The 14,730-nt window shown below is 40.1% G+C and overlaps 1 long non-coding RNA gene across 1 annotated transcript; it reads left to right on the top strand.

The window, feature by feature from the left end:
• The first annotated feature begins 915 nt into the window (after positions 1 to 915).
• LOC146981212 (uncharacterized) lies at positions 916 to 13,450 on the top strand. The gene is made up of 3 exons (XR_015036640.1): positions 916 to 995; positions 7,275 to 7,440; positions 13,220 to 13,450. It is a non-coding gene; the product is annotated as an uncharacterized LOC146981212 (long non-coding RNA).
• The last annotated feature ends 1,280 nt before the right edge of the window (positions 13,451 to 14,730 follow it).

Genomic DNA, 14,730 nt, shown 5'->3' with positions numbered 1-14,730 from the left:
GACTAGGCTATGGGTGTAAAAAAAAGACAAAAAAAAATGTTTATATTCTGTTTCTGCGTAGCAAAACAGTGTTTTCCTGATGACTAAGTTATTGTGAAGTTGAGAACACAAAGCCACCCTAAAGTTTGCTGTAAATTGGCTCATCTGTAACTTAAGTTTTTAATGATGACCGTTGAACAGCTATGAGCCCACAGCTGGGGTTTGTTTACATTTTCAGTTGATGGATTTTGATGTTTTTCTTGGGATGGATGTTGATGGATGAATTTCTTTCTGCTCCAGCTTTAAAATGATAATTTGTGCCAATTAGGTCTGAGTGTGCATGCAAATGTAAAAAGCCTTACTGACTTCAGCTAAACTGGAACTGGAAATTCTAGCAACAGTTGAATGAGTAAATAAATAGCTAGATAAAATACACATTCAAGGGATTATAATTGTGCTGCTATTTATACAGATGTTTGAAACAAAAGTAACCGAAGTGAGAGTCATACTCTGCTCAGGACTATTCCTATCTGTATATTTTTAATCATTAATTAATTAATTAATTAATTAATTAATCAATCAATCATTTTACTGTATTTTGAATGCAACAGTCACTGTGCTGTTTCCTGTTTCCTCCTCCTTCTGCATTCAGTTTCTTAAAACGGCAAAACAGCGCCCCCCTGAATTACTAAGGTTAACCTATGTGGTCAAAGATGGTATTGCACCCTCACAGAAACGTCTGAGGAGTCAACTTCCGGGAACCATTGCTTGACGGTCCGCCGATCTTTACCTACACACGGTATTTAAGCTAGCAGCTCTAATGGCCGCTAAAAACATACAAAAAACAGACAAACAATCATGATGTAATGTTTATCGGGTTAAAATATCACGGTAGTTAAGAAGTATTATAGGCTCAAAAACGAACAAGACATGTTTGTTGGTTAAAAATGCTACAGGAAGAGCGGCAGCTTGGGCAGCAACAGTTACTGTAGGAACAAGGCCATGGCAACAGCTACGTGGGAATCTACTACTGCAAACATACTGCAAAAATGTGAGTGAAATGCGTCTTCTTTATCTTTGTTTTTTGTTTTTTTTGTCTCTACTGCATGTGTCTGCTGTGTAGCCCGCTGCGGCTGCCTTCAGTAAGTTAGTGGAAGCTGTTTTCATTAGGCTAAGTTATATTGCTGCCTGCCTGCCTGCCTGCCTAGTTTACTTGGAGACTGAAATTGTGAGTTTTTGACTGTTGTTTTTGTTGTAACATGCCTAATATTAGTTGTCAAGTCACCTTTGCACACTGTGTATCTTGTGCCTGTTGTGTGTCAGTAGTAGAAGAACCTAGGTGTACTACTCTCGGAATATATTGATGCTTTAGTTTAGTGTAGCTAGCTAGCATAAGTTAACCTTTTTAAAATGTAGGAGCAGGTGTGTATTTTATTTATTTATTTATTTTTAAATCAATATTAGCCAATATTTCATTTGTTTGGTTATATTATCACTGTGTTTCTGAGTGATGTACTTATGCCATTTTAGTAGTTGTCTGTGTGAGGATTGCTTGTTGGATACAGTCCCTGTATTGATCCCAAACAGCCAGAATACTCTGTGCTGGTTTATATCTGCCAAGTAAACAAATGTGTAGATTTGTGCAGATTTGATACATACATTGATGTAGTTTTGTAATGTGAACATGTTACCAGCAGTGTCCTCTTTATATCCTTTTTTACCCATTTTAATTTTTTTTTATAGATAACATAACACATCTTGCCAGGCTTCCTCACATAAACCTCCTCAATCATGCTACTAATAACTGTTAGCTCCTATCTTGCCCTAGTGGTTTATATCACCAAGAACTACCACTGATTAGCTAACACTTTGTCTTTAGAGATTTAAAAAGTGTGTGGCTTGTACTCTCATTGAGATTGGCGACTAAGATCCAGTTGTATTCTAGACAGTCTTGACCCAGGTTCACAGCAAATATCAAAAACACACCATGACCAACACGCCTGCAACAAAATCCTTTTCTCTGAGCTGCAGCCATTATTTTTTCATGACCCATAGAATAAAAAGGTATGGATGCTGACGACAGTGGTGCCGCATGCACTGAATGATAACGATGATATTGCAACCACTAGTAAAGTTTGATGGTTCAACCGATGGCTTTGACTTTTTCCATCTCATCCAGCCTGGTGCTTTAGACCGTCTGACACTTCAAAGCCAACAGTAGCCATGTTTTTATTTGCACCCTGAGGGGATAGTTTAACGCACACTGCCAAGTGAAATGTGATGTTATTTTAGTTCTTTTGAGCCTCTATTCTATCTATGTATGTATTCATGACACACAGAGAAACAGAGGCTATAAAACATAGATCTCAAGGTTGTTGGTTGAGTGTCAAATTGAAGCTGCTTGTCTTGCCTATTGGAGTTGCTTTTTTTTGACCTGTACTGACTTGACACCACTGGGAATGCTTTTGGTCTGTATTTGATGAGCTTGGTGTTAATTGGGATAGATATTGGTTTACCTTGATTTTAATTTGGATTAATGAGCTGTGTTTCCTTGTTTAATAATTTTGTACTTTTGGTAAACTTTTTTTTTTTTTTTTTTAACATTGCATTGCTTGCTGCGTTGCTTTGTATTGCAGCCTTGTCGTTAAAGTATAGACTAAGATGATAATAAGAGGAAAAATGAGATGGAAAATATACCCAAGAAAATAAATGTGCAGAGAAAGAAACCAAGGGAACAAGAAATAAATCATGATGATTTGGTTTTGTACAGGTAGATTTATCCGATTATGCCAAAAATAAATCATGGTACTTTGCGTGTTTATAGACGGGAAGAAAATTCTCCTTTCACTTTAAAATGAAATCCAAAAGTTGTTCAGTGAAAGATGTGTGTTGATGGACGATGCAGATATGCATTTTGCCAATTTCGAAACAATAATTGCATGTTCTTCCAATATTTTATCTTATTATATTTTTTTGTAATCAGGTGCATATAATCAAACAAAGACAGCAAAGGGTTTCTTTAAAAGTCAGTCCATGGTGCCGCTGACTTCCTTTATGTTAATAATCACTGTTTTTGAACTAGCTATCAATTGGTTTCTTATTGTATGTATTTTGTTTGAATAGAGAAAATTACAGAGGACATGTGAATACTAGATATATGGTATGCTGATTTCTTTGTGGTTTCCTCAGTACCTTTTATGTGAGCGCAGTAATATCCTTTGTGTAGTTGTCTTTTTATTGTAGCACGTCCCTGGGATGATAAGTGCCAGAAAGGAAAAAGACTGACTCATTAATTTCTGCCTCGCTGTGTGAGGACAAACGGGGCCAGAAAATAGTATCATAAACAAGCCATTTGATGAATAGTGGACCGTCTAGCGTGGGCTCCTGTACGACTGCAGACTCTCCAGGGTTGATTCATGTATCGCAGGCCTCAAAGACAAGGCCACAGGATCCAGGGCTAATTTTTATTTTCAGGATCTTATGAAACATTGGATGAGATAAGAAGACGGCTCAAACACTCCCACCTTTTTTTTTTATTTTTTATTTTTATCTTACACGTGTTTTCCTTTTCTTCTCTGTGTGAAGCAGGAACAATTACTAGAAGCACTTCACAGCCATTTTGTGCACCGCAGTCGGGGGGCTCGCTTCAGGGAGGCACTATATTTCTCCACCTGTACTACATTAGGGTTTCCATTAAAGAAGCTACACATTCGTTCACATCAGTGGCTCAGGTCTGTGGTCCAAATGGAAGTTTAGAGCAGGTGGGTTGGGGAGTCTGATGAATTCTATCAAAAGTAAATGTGTTTTCTTAACAATGGTGTCCATCTTCCACCATCAGGGGCACTTGTGACACTTTTAAACTTGTTTTTAAAAAAATATGTGCACATATGATTGTAGATTTTTCTGTTTTTAATCGAAGAGCTTGATATTTTGTAATGCTGATGATGTTAATCAGATGGTTTACTGTAGACCCAAGTGTGTCAGCCATTAGCCAGTTTAAGTTGTCTGTAGGAATGATGAATGGGTCGTTTTTCTGTCCTCCCATTTCACAACTCTATTCCAAAATTTTCAGTACTGTGAGCCAAGAAAAGTTCTGTTCTGTTTCTTTTTCATTTCACCTTCTCCTGCTGATAAAAACCACTTATTTTTCATTACACATCTAGTTTTTTTTGTTCCCTATTACAATTTCTCTGTTGTATCCTGTGGCTCATGAAAATGATTGTTTGTCTCAATTTGTCTTTAATCAGTAATTGATGTTGGGTTTGATTAGTAGTATAAAATTGTTCATCATGTTGTGACTAATGAAGTTCCATGACTGCAGCGTTGTATTTTAATACTTTTAGAGCTGACAGAGTTAGGATTCGACACTTTTCTCTTGCGTTAATCCATTTTCAAATGCACCTGCTGCCAGGTGTGTGTCAGACAACACTCGATGTAAGTTTTGAAACAGTGTTCAATCATGGACTTGATTGTGTAGCCTGCTGCTGCTTACTTAGTTATCTTGGCTTGTCCTGAGCAACAAACTGGGGGGTTGTGGGGGCTTTGAGAGGAGTAATTGCTGTGCTGGCGTGATCCTGTGGCCGGTGTGGTCCAAGACTAATTAGCCCGGTCTTGAGTCATGGCTTGGTTTCCCCTGGTCCGAGGCCTGCACTGGCAGAGATCTAATTGTCAGTGTGGAGGTTGTGGTTGTCAGCCAGATAAAGCCAACTACAGCTAAGCCAGCAGCGGTGGAAAAAGGGTTTTCAGTGCCTCTTTCACCTTCAGAACAAATTGCAGATGTAGATTTTCTCCTTGGTTCTTGCACAGATGTAACTAGCACAATTTACCACAACAAATGGCTTTTATCACGTGTGCTTTTTGCCCCCACCCTCAGCTCGGTCTCTGTGAAACATGTGATGAGTGCCTGTGATAAGGATATTTATATTCACACTGTTATTATCCATGAGAAGAATAGGCACCCTGCTGGCCTCCTGAACCTGTATTTAGACTTCAAGTAGTGCAATTATCCATGTAGATAGATGAAAATGAGCCAGGCATACAATATATCAGTTAAAAAAAAAAAAAAGAAATCTGCTAAGGCACTTAGGGAGGTGGAGGTTATTTCTGCACCCTGGAATTATTTCAAAGGAGTTGGATCATAACTAGATAAATTACTTACTTTGGCATCGGTCCAGTAACAATTTCTACCCCTTCAAATTTCTGTTGATGCAGCCTGAACAACACAAATGTTTTAATATGCTGGCAGAGGCATGGTTTAAAATGTTGCATGAAGAATGGGACCAGGGTTGGATGGTGTAAACAGTAACCTTGTGGAGGAAGAGGAGTTGATTAAAGAAAGATCTCCGTAATTCTCATTAAAGGGGAACTATGCAAGTCCGGTCGCTTTTCTGCTGTTTTGCTAACCCTCCTCCCGGCCATGTGCGTTTGTTTTTAATGAAGCTGGTGAAAAAGCAATCCATGGAGCGATGATTAATGTTATTTATCATATATGATGTTACAACATAAATTCGACTATAAATTGCCTTCCACAGAGCCCTGGTCTTAACATCATACCACCGGTGTAAGATTCTGTAAAAAACACACAATGAGCGTGTGTGTTGAACTCTCTAAAATTTTCTTTCCAAGCATGCAGGTGGATGACTTCCCTGTTCTCAGTCTTACATTTAAATCAGATGAAAACAAATCAACATGATCAGCATCTGGTGGTTTCATCTGTCATCGCAGATCTGCCGTCTCCCACACGTCCATTAGCTGCCATCGCGCCTGTTCATCACCTGATCCAACAACGTGCCTGAACATCTGCCCCTGTTAGGAAATTAGACTCATTATAACTATGGGAACTGCTCGTTCTTTCTGGTTTCTGGTTTCTGAGTGTTTTAAACGTCCCACTTCTTCTACTGCATCAAATTTTCTCGGTCATGGTGCTGATTTTTAGACTTCTTAGATGAAGTTAAAGTGCACAAAAGTGCCGCTATTATCAAGTATAACAATCAGGTTCTGCTGAAGTGCCTCATAAATGTCAAATCCAGTGCCCACTTGATTTTTTTTTACTCAGCATACTGATGATGCATTCATACAGGGCCGTTGCATAGGGGAGAAAGACGATGACAATTGGGGCCCACAGCACAAAACCCCCCAGTAGCCTACTCTTTCTATGATTAAATTCTAATTCTGCCGATAGCCATGACTAATATTCATACAAATGCTGCATCAGCATCAAAACAATGCCACAAAACATGCAATATTTATGAAATACGTTGTATTTTACAAGCAATAACCCCCTGCCTTCTTTTAAAAAGAGTTTTATCAATACTGGAACAGTAGCCCCCTGCAAACTAATAATGATAATTGGGTGTATTGTGTCAGACACAGTCAAGAAGATAGAGTAACAGAGAAAAAAGAAAATAAAAAAGATAACACATAGTCTAAGAAAAAAAGTGGCAATAAAAACTCAGGGGCCAGGGGGGCCAGAATTCCTACAGTAGCAATGGCCTTGCATTCATATAGTCATATTTTAGTCAGGCCCTTTTCCTTGGCCAAAAGCTGTAATGTTTTATGTGTGGACCCTGTTTGGTAATTAAATTGTTATTTGGCTGAAAATCTATGTAACATTGTGCAGAGTCATAATGAAAGCACATTATGGAAAGAATGGTAGCAAAAAAGGAATAATGTAAAGTTAAGTTCCTAATTGGATAAAAATGGGGCAGCGTCTTTACTTGTTCAATGCTGTCTTTCCACGTCTTTAAAACCTGTGCATGTTTCTTTACAACTGAGCCTAATGACAGATGAATGTACTGTATCACTGGTTACAGATAACAAGTGTGAGGGGTCGGGAGAATAGAGTCGCTTTGACAGTCAATAGCCTTCCTCCCCTCCATATTCTACATTCTTGACTTTAATGTGTTTTTACAGCATTGCAGGCTCAGCTACTCTGACACTGAAGCGTATCACCGCCCATATAGGCTGAAGTCTATGAGGAGCTGAAGGACTGAGCTTATTAATAATTTGTGTTATGACTTTGTTTGAAAGGAAGTGACTCCTGTGTCGCACTGAGTCACCATCCTGGTATATTTGTGACTGTGAACTCACTGTTGTGCCTGTGCCGCAGCACTATATCGTATACATTATGCTTATGCTGCTTTGAATTCCACCGACATGAGGAGCAGTTAACAACAAAACTATCCATCAGCGAGGAAAAAGTCAGAAGCAGCTCTAAAACACTCCAATTCTTCCATGCCCTCAGAGAACAGAGAGGCAATCTAAAGCTAATTATAATGAACAGCATGCAACAATAGCATTAGACTCTTTTTTTTTTTCCTAGGGAGCTACAGCATATCATTAATCCCATGGCAACCGATGCAGCGTCAATGTGAGGCACAGCAGGTCCCCCGCTCGCGTCCCCGAACCAATCACCGTGAAACTGTTCGACACCAAGTGAATCAATTCATGACACAAGTAAAGGTAAGTTTCTCGACTTGACACAGACACAGGCACAGCGGTGCTGCCTGTATCTATATTAAAACATGGTGCCAAGTATAAGTAATTTAATATAAGAGGCCGGATTCACTGAATTCGCCTCAGGTATGAAGACCATCTGTTGTACTGTATGAGTCATCTTCAAATAACCTGTCCGTGTACTGTACACAATGGGAAGCATTTGACGTGATAACCATCCCACTGTGTTTTTAAAATAGAAAGTTATTAAATCAAACTGTCAATTTGAGATTTTATTCAATATAATACTTTAGACTTTGACCAAGTTGGCAGGAGCAAATATCAATATCAAACTCTTTTGTCTCCTAGAGACCACTACTGACTAAGTTGTATAGGTTTGTGCTCAGGAGGTCAGTGGTTCAATTCCCGGCTCTTCCGACCTGCAGTTTGAAGTGTTTGAATGTGTGTGTTATAAGTTATAAGCACTGTTTGAATGGAAAGCCCATTGAGTGATTGATAGGAGAGCAGCGCTAAATATGTGTTGTTGAAAGAAGTTGTCTTACAATGCAATTTATGGGCATTACTGTAGATATGCAAATAATCCACTTTCACTTTCAGTTTCTACAATTAAGAATTTGCTTTAAAGCGATTTTGAACATTTGCGTGATCGAACATCATGGAGGCAAAATCATGGCAAATTCTGTAACGTTGTTTATGATTCTTCATCCGTTCATAGAGAACCACGAGGGCTGCATGATTAATCTTATTTTCAGCGTCATCGCAATGTCAACATGTCCATAGCCGATAATCGTAATCGCAATTGGAGGTCATTTTATCGACCCTATTGAGTATCTTTTAAAAAGATTTCCACAACAATCATACCATTTTGAAAATGATTTGGCGGCCCACTTGCAATACCGTCGGCCCACAGGTTGGGAATGACTGTACTACAGTGTATTGAGTCGTTTTCAGAAAGACACAGGAACTGTATGGTGAATATCACAAGTCATATTGTCATCGCGATATTGAACAGTGTCATCACACATAGGACATTTTGCTGATATTGTGCAGGCGTAATAACTACTACGTTAGGTTTACTATATTCTGTATAACACTGAAACCAGCCAAAATAGCTAGTGACAACATTTTTTCCCCAGTCCCTTTAGGTCTGTAACCTGTGTGGGAAAGAGACGGCACTTTGAAGAAAGAAAGGAGATTGCTTTCATTTGTCACAGTCCCAGAAAGAGCAGCCAGTTACTGCTAAGGGATCCATACAGTAGATAAACATTAAATCATCCTATGTTGCCTTTTCAACAGAAGCCTACATTCCTATCACCAATACAGCCTTTTAACTTCCTGCTACAAATCATAATGTTTCTTCAAGTAGCTATGAGAGATAAAAATCATCATGATTGTGTGGTTGGTTGTTTGTCTTCTTGAAATGGCCGGTGCCTCAAGTGTGTGAGTGAATGATCTAATGGTCTAATAATAATTATACCACCAGCGAGGAGCTGATTCCTCCATATTCTAATGTCTGTCTCTGTAGTTTGTGTTGCTGTTGTTTCATAACGGTCATTTAGATGTGTGCCAAATCATGCCATGAGTATGATGGCACACACTCTCACACACTATTACACAGCGTCCACAGTTTCTGATGATAGCAGCTGAACTTTCAGTGCACTTTGAGTTATGTTCCTACCAGTAAATCCTGAATTAGATTCGGTGTAAAGTATTAACTAGAGGGAATCCACATTTGTTTTTTCTTAATAACAGAATGTACTCGGAGGTTTTAATCTGCTTCTGAATCATATTACCTTCTTGGAGGGGGTAATAACCTCAAAAGAAAATTGCATTGCATGAACATGTTGGCACCTATAAAAATAATGTGTTGGAGCTACAATCACATAACAGTGTTGCTCTACAACGGCTCACAAGGTGCATCTTCTCTAGTGTGATTTCCATGTTGGAAGTGATAAAGGAATCATAAAACTATAATAAGAACAAAACAATGACCACTTCTGTTTTTATTGAAAATGAATACCAAACCGAAATTTTTGTCTGATGAACAAATTAAAGGCCTAATTTAGGCCGTGCCAGGTCGTACAGGGCCCTGATTGTTACTATGGGTGTGGGTGAGTGAGTCTACTTCCCCCCATCTCATTTAGCTAAATAACACACACAGTCCGTGAGGTACATCAATTCACTACACTAGATGTTGGATAACATCAGGAACAAGTGTGAGATTCTTAATTAGGCCAAGCATAACTTATGAAATGAGCCAAACTATAACAGGTTGTGTTTGTGTCTGCTGTTTGTTAGCACCTGTAACGTACAACAATGTTGACACATTTTACCTTCGTCGAAAAAAACTCATTCAACAAATTAAGGGTTGTGTTTTTTTTGTGGTTTTTTTTACCGTTGTTATTACAATCTACTTCAAGAGTTTGTTTACTGAGTTCTGTTGCTGTTAATTCATTTGACCATTTAATCAAAGGAAAATAATTGGAGCCATCATTTTATCTTTTTATTTATTTTTTTTAAATGTTTTTTTTAATTCTTCTGCAAATGGTTGATGAGCTGACAGACAAATAAATTTCCTTTCAGGGATTAATAAAGTAATTCGTATTCGTATTTTGTTTCTCATGTTTACATCTCAGACAGGATGCAACAGAAACATGTCATTGAAACTGTCAAGGGTGTTTGCAGACGTCAGGTTTTTATTCATGTATGTATTCAGAAAACAATTTGCATCTGCAGCAGAATAATCTTTACTTTGATGACGGTGCTGATGCTACAGCGCCTCTGCCAGAGAGCGTTTTGTAGGTCAAAATGCTTTCTGACTCTGAATTGATATGTAACATATGCAACAACAGGTTGGGGAGCCAATCAGAAGAGAGGAAGCTCTGTGCCTCTCTTTTGATTGGCCTTTCCCACTGGCCAAAAAACTTGTTTAAACCCGCTAACAATCCTTTTTTGACGGCAGTGGGAAAGGGCCGTCGACCTGCGTCAAACGACTCCGCAATCGGCGCTCCGATTGGTTTGTAGAGGGAATGTCAGGCCCGGGTCAACCCGCTAAATTACATGACGTTGCGCCGGTGATGACAAGACGCTTTGCTCGCACTCCATCAACATGGCACAATACTGGCAAGACAGCGAGAAAAGAGAGCTTCTCTGTGGGGAAGAGTAGGGGGAAAAAAAACGACCACCGCTATACTATATCTTTATGAAGAGTTAGATGCTGTATGAAGGTAGATAATTGTTTTTATGTGTGTAGCGGTATATGTGCTGTTACCTTCTGTATCCATGTGCAGCGGTGGCAGCTTGTGAGCTGGAGATCTGACCCAGGTTTTTTTGGTCAATGGGAAAGGAGCCATATGCTGATTGTTAGCGGGTCAAAAAAGGTTGGAAAAGTGGCTTGAGTGAACCAATACAAGAATATTTCAGGTTAAACACTCAGAGAAATCAAGTCTGGCAAGATTGGATGGTGGGTCTGGGTGGGCGGCTGGTTGGATCATGGCTAAAAGCAGTGACTGCGTTGTTGTGACCTCATAAAGTAACAAAAGTCCTAATGGCTGGTTTTTAAGGCTCAGTTTCTGAATAGGCTACAGGCTGTGTTCATTTCTATGTGGACTGAGGCTTTGATTGATTCACAGTATTAATATAGAACCAAGATCTGCTGTATAGTCACAAACATGAAAATCGAACTTTATCCAATTTGGGACATTTAGGGATTTGTTTGTTTTCAACAGTGTAATGGTCTTATTATTACCCTGTTCTAACTATAATTTCACTTTAAAGCGTAATGGTTTTTCTCTGATCTGCAGCCTGGTGTGTACTCTGCTTCAGAGGCAGATTGTTTTCTGAATACATATTCCAGTGTACTATAATTATTGTAGGCTCTCCACCAGAGTCTAAGCTGATGGATAGCCTTCAATGCTTACATCCCTCTGTGTTGTGTGTGTGTGAAGTGAAACGCAGACGGATACACAAAGTAGTAAGTTGTCTTTGAAGTGGCGCTTGAAGCAAGATAAGAGACATTTCCCTTCATCAACATTTCTAAAATCAAATATTGTCAAACAGAAAACCAACTTAACTCAGCGGGAGAACACCAGTGGGCCTCCCGAATCAGATTCCCCCTAAGATATAGCGATGAGCACACCATTAGTACTCTCTTGTCAAGAGGTCCAGCGATTAGTAATGTCTAGCGGCTAAAAGGCCATTTGAGCAGAGGGGGGACAAAATACCTCATTGCCCCTGATGCATTTCAAAGAGAAGCCGCACATAAAAGCGATTTGCCTTCAAATGATTTGTCTTACGGGGCCATCTTCAGCGAGTGTCCTCTCCCATTGAGTTCCTCTGGCGTAAGAGCTCCATTACAATGATTTAGTCTGTGCAGAACGAGCGCGAGCACTTGAAAGAAAGTGCTCACACACACACACGCACACACTCACAAGCGCATGTTCACACTTGTGCCTCAGGCCAAGGCACCCATCAATTAGAGTGGGTTCAGTCAAGTCATCATCATCTTCTTCCTCTTTTCTTTTCTTTTTTTTTTACTGCCCCCCTTCCTCGCTCAGTGCACAGATCTGGCACAGTACGGACTCTCAGCCTCTTTGAGCGCGTCTAATCTGGAGCACTTGCATAAGAGTTGATTTTACAGGCATGTAAGCAAAAGTAAATCCCAGATCCCATCGCTTTTATCAGTAGTGGGTCCTCTTTCTTTTGTTCCAGCAAGGAAGGGGGGTGGGTGTGTGTGTGTGAAGGTGGCAGGATGTAGCCGAGGCCATCAGACTGCGTTTGTCTGCTGGGTTGTGTTTTTGCTTTGTACCTCTTGCTGTTCGCGGTCCCGGAGACGAAGGCTGCTGTTGTGCTCGTCAGCTCGGAGCTACCGTTACCTTGTGCTGTCAGATGTCATCTCAGGAAGATGTTGGGCGCACACACACAGACGCACACCCACACACCGAGCCTTCCCACAGCTGTGTTTGATTTCAAGCCCTTGTCACAGTCCTAGTTTACAAGCTTCTGTTCCACTGTGATGCATACTGTATGTAGGGATTATTAAGTCATTTTTCTATACGCGCTGCAGTAGGCCATGATGTTTCTGTAGCGTGTAAAACTGAATCTCACTGATATTGATGTGACGTTCATAAAAGGTAAATGGATTGAGCGGCTGCTGATCAGACAGGTTAGTTTTCCAGGGTGAATGGTGATGAAAGTCGAATATATTGATCTGAGCAGGCAGGCACCACAGTGTTAAAGTTCTTCACTGTGACTTTTGGCTGCACAATTTGCAAAAAAACATAATTTTGTGATCATAAGGATCTCAATTTGACCAGTTGCAACACTTGTGGTCCTGTTATGAACGTCCATTTAGACCAGTGGTGTCAAACTCATTTTAGTTCAGGGGCCACATACAGCACAATTTGATCTCAAGTTGGTCAGACCAGTTAAATAATAGCATAATAACCTATAAAGAACTCTATAAATGTTTACCTTTATTTTAGTGCAAAGAAGCACAAGAACATCATTAAGATGTTTACCGTTTTTTCTTTTCCTTTTTACAAAGAAATTATGAACAACCTGAAATTTCTTGGATTGGACCCTCTGACCGGCCGTATGTTTGAAACCCCCTATCTTGACCCTTTCAGATTTGGAAAGGTATAATAGGTGTGGTGAAGTTTAAAGAGGGACTGATGAGGTTTAGGCAGACTGATCCGTGATGCATTTCATATCAGACTTGTAGATGGAGGTTAGTTCACTTAACCTTTGAGTGGGTGGAGTCAATTTCTCATGTCACCTGTCACAGGAGTGGAGCTGTGGGAGCTGCTGGACACCACCAGGGAGCGAGGGAGGCTCGCGGCTAAACTGAAGGTCATGACAGCACCACGCTGGCAGGGTATACGGACCACACCGGTGTTCACCTGTCCACCCTGGATGCCCAGACAATCACTAAATGAACTGCAAGCCAAGCTGCCAAATGTGAGCGAGCTGGCCATCCATGGAGCTGCTAGTCGTTAGTGATGGGGACGCCCTGACCTGCCGCACGCTAATGTAGGCCGTGCCAGGTCAGACCGGGCCTGGATTGATACTGTCGGAGTGGGTGAGTGAGTCTACTTTCCCCATCTTAGTTGGCTAAATAACACACACACAGTCAGTCAGGTACAGTACATCACTACACATACACAAGATGTTAGATAACGACAGGAACAAGAGTGAGATTCTTAATTAGGTGGGGGCAATATTTATAAAATGAGCCAAATTATAACAGGTTGTGTTTGTGTCTACAGTTTGTTAGCACCTGTAACGCAAAGGACCACAGTACAACAATGCTGACACACCTACTGTATCTACACCTTTGTTAAAAACAAAAAAACTAAACTAAAACTGCAGCCCATGCAATTTAGATATTGCGTTTGTCCATGTTTGGATGTTGTTGACATTGTGAGTAATTGTGCAGTCCTATGCTACGCCTGTTATATTCCAGAACAATTTATTCCTGTACAATTCACTCCAGCAGCCCTGCAACAAACCCTCCGGTTGATATTTTCAATATTTACTTCCTGTTGACACTATCAGAGAAGTGTCGACTCAGTCTTTTTTCACTCTACAGTTCATGACTGGTGTTGGACTGCATTATACTGAAAGGTGTTTCAAACTGGTGGTCTACAGTTTGTATTCTTTCTACTAGGAGGACTGATAAATACATCCATATTCAGTCATCACATTCATAGTAAGAAATATTTGCTTTATTTCTCATCGTGTGTGTGTGTGTGTGTGTGTGTGTAAAGTTCACACCTTGACATTGTTACTGTACAGGTAACCATAAAAAACAGCTAGCTGCTAGCTGCATCTATTCATAGTTTAATTCAAAAAGTCCAGTGAATCTCACTAATTTGTTGTATCTTGCATGTTTGATCTGTACACAAACCAAACCTCTACATGTATCTGCAGGAAATAGTTCTACAGATATAAGATTTAGATTCTGGCTTCGCTCTTTGCCAGTGCGGCCGTGAAAAAAACACTTGTATTCAGCAGCATGACCCCTGTCGATACTACTGCGTTTTCATTCAGTCCATCTTCATACAAGACTACTACATCAGGTTAGAAGATACAGTATGCTGTGAAATCTTTGTCCGACGCCAAACTGTGCCCTTCGTGAACAACCTGTTTTTTTGTAAGTGAATCCACTGATGGGCTCCTCCAACACCGGGGTCAGAGCAGTGGCCATATTGATTTTGCTGTTTATAAAGACAGTGGCAAACAGGGCACAGTCTGAATGCCAACAGGAATGACTTGAAAAAAGCGTAGCCTGGAGGT

This window comes from Trachurus japonicus, chromosome 9, assembly GCF_045865225.1.
Source record: "Trachurus japonicus isolate A0001 chromosome 9, Traja_1.0".
NCBI lineage: Eukaryota > Metazoa > Chordata > Actinopteri > Carangiformes > Carangidae > Trachurus > Trachurus japonicus.
Note: the sequence above shows the minus strand (reverse complement) of the source record. Positions and strands in the feature narration are given on the sequence as shown.